At 38.2% G+C, this 6208-nt stretch overlaps 2 pseudogenes; both read right to left on the bottom strand.

Moving 5' to 3' along the window:
• Positions 1–8: 8 nt before the first annotated feature.
• On the bottom strand, positions 9–124 carry LOC112483673 (annotated as a pseudogene).
• Positions 125–3754: 3630 nt separating this feature from the next.
• Positions 3755–5735, bottom strand: LOC102886431 (annotated as a pseudogene).
• Positions 5736–6208: the final 473 nt, after the last annotated feature.

The raw sequence follows: 6208 nt of genomic DNA, 5'->3' as shown, positions 1-6208 counted from the left end.
ATTATTTACACCTATAGCACCTGGACTTCCTAGGTGGTCTCCCATCCAAGTACTAACCAGGCCTGACCCTGCTTAGCTTCTGAGATCAGACATCAAGCTTGTTCAGGGTGGCATGGCCATAGACCATGGACCGTGGCTCCACTGGGGTGTGAACCCAGGACTTTCTGTGTGTAAAGCAGATGTGCCAACCACAACAGTGGGGAACCACATCCTTCAAAACTTTAATTATATGTTTCCCTTGGTGACTCCTATTAGTGTTAAATCTATTTGCTGATATTTGTCCTGTGTAACTATTTCAGATTGTGTAGGATGTCCTGGTCCTGTCTTTGCAGTTTGATAGTCTAGGGTAAAGTTTCCCTATATGCCAGGCAAGGGTCTGAACCCTGCCTTCTCACTGCATTGATCGCCAACAGTCTCAGTTACCAATCCTTCTCCAGAACTAGTTCTGGGGACTCACAATCACCTGGTTCCATACACTTTGCACTAACTCCAAACTGTCTCCCAACTAGCTTACTTATCCTTTTACTGTCTATCTCTCAGTTGGGATTGGGGATGCACCTTAAATGACCCCAAGTTTCACTTTCCTTATGATTCCTTAAATTTTGATGTTCTTCTGTAGGGTAGCTAAAGACTATTTCCCATTTTAGTGCTGTGAGAGTTTAGTATTTCAGTAATTTTGATCCACATAACATATCTGAAAAAAACAACAACAACAAACAAACAAGCAAATAAAAGAACTATTTTATCATGATTGATTCTGTTTTTGCAAATGTGCTGTTCTCGAAGTACTGCTGTCCTTGAAATCATAGCTCTACATCTGAAAAGGGGCAACAGTGTTAAATAACAACTTGGGTCTCTCTTTGACATCTTCCCTTGAGAAGTGTTACATGTTGCCATTGTCTTGACAGTTCAAAAGCTGGTCTTGGGGTTGATATTTTACCAATGAGATAAATGTGGAAAAATGTCACATTTCCTTTTATTAGCTCTGTCAGTACAAAGTTGGCAGGAGATAATAGTGAGGAGATATTGGCATTTAGGCATGTTCATATTAACTTTTGTGATTTGGGATTATGATGACTTTCATGTATCCTTACAGTGATCCTATCTAGTTTAGAAGTTCTGAAATTGTAGTGTTAAACCTCTTTCCCATTTCTAAAGACAGAGGCAGCAACACTCATCAAACACTGGAGTTTTGATCAGATGCAGCCACGTAGGTATGAAGAATATTTTCTTTTTTATTAACCAATTGATATTTATGACTTATCTGGAAGAATAAGCCTTTCATTTTCTTTTTCTGGCAAAGTTTGCTGCATAATTTGATCTTCTTTTGTTTTTCATTTTGTTTTTCAACTCTTCACAGTGTTTTGCATGATCAAAGATATTGTTTTCGAACCTAAAATAAAGGGAGCTCATTCTCTTTGCCTGTCTTATTATTAGAGAAACTTGGAACACATGTATGATCATGGCTTTTTACTTTTCTGGTTCAAATTACTAGAATTCAGAACTTAGCCTTGGCTTTCTATTAATAGAAAGACCAGTGAAGAATTGGTTCCTTACTGATTTAAAAATCTCTCTCTCTTTCTCTCTCTCCCGATGATTCCATGAAGAAATAAGATAACAGACATGCTGGTTTGGCTAGAACAAGCTATAACAATAATAATAGTTACTGTTTATTGAATGCCTAGTGTGTACCTGATAATTTACAGGAATAATATCACCTTCTGTTTCTGATAATGTGGTAGCCAAGTACTCAGACAAGCCCTTCCACTGAAAACTACTAATAGCATTACTGAAAACTTCTATAGTAGATACAAGTAAAAATGTCAATAATTATAAAAAATGTAAATGAAATAAATGCTTCAGCTAAAATATAAAGATTGTTAGACTGAATGACAAAACAAAAGGAGGACTAAAAAATGTATCAGGCAAGTCTCATTAAAGAAAGATGCTGTAGCTATTTTAATATTAGATAAAATGTGTTTTAAAGCAAAAATCATAATTAGATAATCTCTTCTCCATGTTAGAATAATTCACCAGGAAAATAGAGTAATTTAAAATTTGTGTTATCTAATAATGTATCTCTAAGTGAGGAAAACAAACATTGAGATAACTGAGAGAGAAATAAATATATTCACAGTTACAGAAAGAGGCTTTAATACACCTCTCAGAAATTGATGGGACAAATAAGAAATCAGTAAGGAAATGAATATTTAAACAATATGATTGATGATCATGTTTTAGTGGATATGTATAAAAACATGCCCCCATAATGGAAAATGCATTCTGTACGTGAACACAAGGGACATTTGCAAACATTGACCATATAGCAAGTCTCAATAATTTTCAAAATCCTATACCATTCTTTGAACACAGTGCAAAAAAGCTAGAATAACCAAAAGATAACCTATGAAACTCAATATATTGAGAAATTAAGAAATACATTTTTAAATAAATCATTAGTCAAAGAAAATATAATGAAATTAGGAAATAAAAGGAATAATAGTGGAAATATTACTATCGAAACTTATGAGACAATATTACTATCAAAACTTATGCGGATAAAGCAATTAGAAATTTTAGCTTTTAATGATTATATCAAAACAACAGATTGAAAGTCAATGAGTGATATATTCATCTTAAGAAGAAAAGAACATCAAAGTAAACCCAAAGAACCTAAAAGAAAGGAAACAATGAAGACCTGGGTGCAATGAATATAATCGAAAATAAGCATTGAATAAAAAAGATGAAGAAAAATAAAATTTGGTTGTTTGGAAAGACTAATAAAATTGACAAATCTTTGGCAAGATTGTTCAAGAAAAAAAGAGCTGTCCCAACTAAATAATATGAAGAGTGAAAAGGGGACTTAACTGACGGTATTAAGGAAATAATAAAATGATAGAATGAACAACTTCATGCCAGTTAATTTGAAAATTTATATGAAATGGACAAATTTCTAGAAAAATGAAACTTACCAAAACTGATTCAAAAAGAAACAGAACACATGAAAAATCATCTAACCATTTACAAAATTGACATGTAGTTAAAGATCTCAAAAAGAAAACTCAAGACCTCAGATTGTTTTACCCTGGAGCCCAACTAAACATACAAGGAACAAATAATTTCAATTTTATGGTAACTATTCCAAAGTAGATCACGAGATGAAACATTTCCCAACTGATTTTATGAGGCTAGTATAACCTTGACAGCACAAACCTGATGTGGACAACACACACAAAAAAATCTTATTCAAGAGCATAGACACAACAATCTTAAAATATTAGCAAAGGCGATCCAACAATGTCTAAAAAAAATAATATAACATACATAGATTCTGCCTATCTTAGAAATGCAAGGCTTTTAAAAAATATTAGAAAACTGAATGTTATTCTCCACATTAATAGTTCAAAGGAAAAAAATGTGTCAACAGTTGCTGAAAAATGGTTTGGTAGAACTCAACATCCATTCACGAAAAAAACACAACATACTAGAAATAAAAGGGATTGTGTTAACCTGATAAAGAGCAACTACAAAAATCCTACAGCAGATATCAAATTTAATAGTGAAACACTCAAAGCTTTTCCTTCAATATTATGAAAAAGACAAGTGTGCCTATTTTTATTGATTTATTATTTATTTCTTGTCAGGTGACACTAAGTTTAATAGGCTAGAAATTAAAAACAAACAAACAAACAAACCTGTCTTTGGAGAACTACATGTGGACTAGAGGGAAAAACAGAGGCACAGCACTTAGGGCCTAGAGGAAAACACCAGGCCATGTGGGAGAATGGCTGAAGAATCCTTGAAGATGGTTCATTTATAGAGCTTCATCCTGCTGGTACCCCTGAAAGCCATAGACACATCTTCCCCTGGGAAAGTTCTTGGGGCCCCTCCATTCTGTCGTCATGGCTCTCAGTCTCTGGATAGACATCCAGTTGCCTACACAGACGCTGCAGCTGGTTGGTCAAGAGTTGATGGCTGAGCCTGAGGCCACACAGCTCCTTGTAGCACATGCTGACCTCACTCTCCATCACCCAAATATTGTCATCATTGCTGTTGGTTCCCCTCCCCCCCTTTCTAGTTCAGACAGAGCTGGAAAATGGATGGGATGGAGGAGTAGCCAGGGTTCAGCAATATGGCGGCCTAGAGTTTGGCTGTGCCCCTTTCTACGAGGGCCATTTACTAGAGATTGGTGTCCACAGCCAGTCCTGCCTCCACAGTGCCTTTGGTGTAATGCAGCTCCACGTGATCCTCATGGGCAATTGTCACCCGCTTCGTCAGGCCAGAGACAACCTTTGCAGGGAAGAGGTATTGGCAATCACTGGTAACTGGTACAATGCCACATTCCAGGGATGCAAACTGTTTGTGGTCAGCCAGGTGAGACTGCACCATGGTCTTCAGTCTCCATGTGGCTGGTACTCAGTTAGTGGTCAGCAATCACCATGTGCTGAGGCTGCTCTTTGGGGGAAGTGGAGGCCACCCAGCTTACAGAATACTCACAAATAGGGGTGACCCAGGTCAAATACATCCTGACTCAAAGTCAGGATGCCAACTTTATCAAACTGGTACTGATTGGTTGGATTCAGAGTTTCCTTTCCATGATCCTCAGGGACAGCAAATCCCCTGATGGGGATTATCAGCTCCATGGCAGTTCTCATTTTGGCTTTTACCTTCATGATATTGAGGTTCATGAGCTAGTAGAAAGTCAGTTGAAGCACACTGTCATCTTTGCATTTCAGATCCAGCATGGTGGACAGCTGGCACCTCTTCAGCATCTTGAGCTTTTTATCCAACTGAACTCCCAGCCTAGGTCACCAGTGTTCTGTGGTCTGCTTCTCCTCAACATCAGTGTCACTCTTGCCATCTTGGAAGTCCTCGGGAGACTTAAACAGAGCCTCAGCTTCAGCCACACTGCCTTTGATTGTCACAGACAATGTCTTATCACAAGTGTAACCATATGTAGTAGCCTGGACAGAGAGGACATAGAGGGGAGGCAGCAGGTGTCTGACTGTCTCAAGTTGCTTGTGAGACTGGTCGAACAGCATGAACAGTACTCTTGCACTGAGAGGGAAGCCTGTATGATGCTGTCGAGGTGAGGCTGGAGGCTGCTCAGGTACTTTTTCTTTGCCTTAGTCTCCTTAAGGATCTTCTCCTTGTTGGACAGGCGCTCCAGGTACTTCTCCTCCTGCCCTTTCTGCTGCTCCAGCTCTGAATCCAGATGTGCAAGGGTTTGCTGGTGAGGGTCTCCCATGGTGACTTCAGCCTTGCTAATATCTGGAGGAGCCTCCCTATAAAACTTCTCTAAACTGACCAGATCAATTTCTTCATGCTTTGACTTAAACTCCAGACATTTGGTGATCTCCTTCTGCAGGTGCCATCACCTTGTGCAACAGGCATCTTTTTGCTTGGTCTCATAGAGCTGATCTTGTCCTTTTGTCAACCTGAGGAGTCATGAAAGATGTGCAGATCTGAATCCTCTGATCATCAATCTCAACTGCCGCATCCTTGCCTCCCCTGCTCTACAGGTCTTGGATCTGAGCCATGAGCCTTTGAAACGCCTGGCATGTGTACTTGTACAACTCATAGTCTTTGCTAGGGTCCTGCAGATCCACCTCAGCCTCCTTGCTATAGTATTTCCCTTCCTGTACAGTGTCAGAATGATTATGCTTCCCTTCAGCTGGAGCTCCATTGCTTCAGATCACTTTGGGCTTCTGTTTTTTGCTTGATTCTAATGACATGGTTGTTTGGCGAGATCAGGCAGAAATAGCAGAGACTTCAAGGGTTGTTGTGGACATTAACACAGGAATGTCCTTCACTGGGGAAGTGACAAAGATGATCTGAGAGTGGGGTGATCTTAAATTTTGTTGAACACCACACAGCACCCTGAACTTGTCCAAGTGAGCACAAGTGTGCCTGTGTTTATAATTCTTTTCAGTGTTGTACTGAAGGCTCTAGCACAGAAAGTAAAGTTGAAAAAATTAAAAGGAATTAGGATCGAAAAGTAATAAGAAAAAATATCATTTGCAGATAATATGATTCTCTGGCATGGAGAATTAAAAAACTACTGATAATATATTGGAATTAATAAAAATTTATCAAGTTTGCTGTATATAAATTTAATTGTACTAATTAACAAAAAGAAAAAATAGAAAGATTCCATTTATAGTATCATCAGAAATATAAACTACCTAGGAATAAATCTAATCAAAGA

The sequence above is a fragment of the Pteropus alecto genome, unplaced genomic scaffold (assembly GCF_000325575.1).
Source record: "Pteropus alecto unplaced genomic scaffold, ASM32557v1 scaffold164, whole genome shotgun sequence".
In the NCBI taxonomy this organism is placed as follows: Eukaryota; Metazoa; Chordata; class Mammalia; order Chiroptera; family Pteropodidae; genus Pteropus; species Pteropus alecto.
Note: the sequence above shows the minus strand (reverse complement) of the source record. Positions and strands in the feature narration are given on the sequence as shown.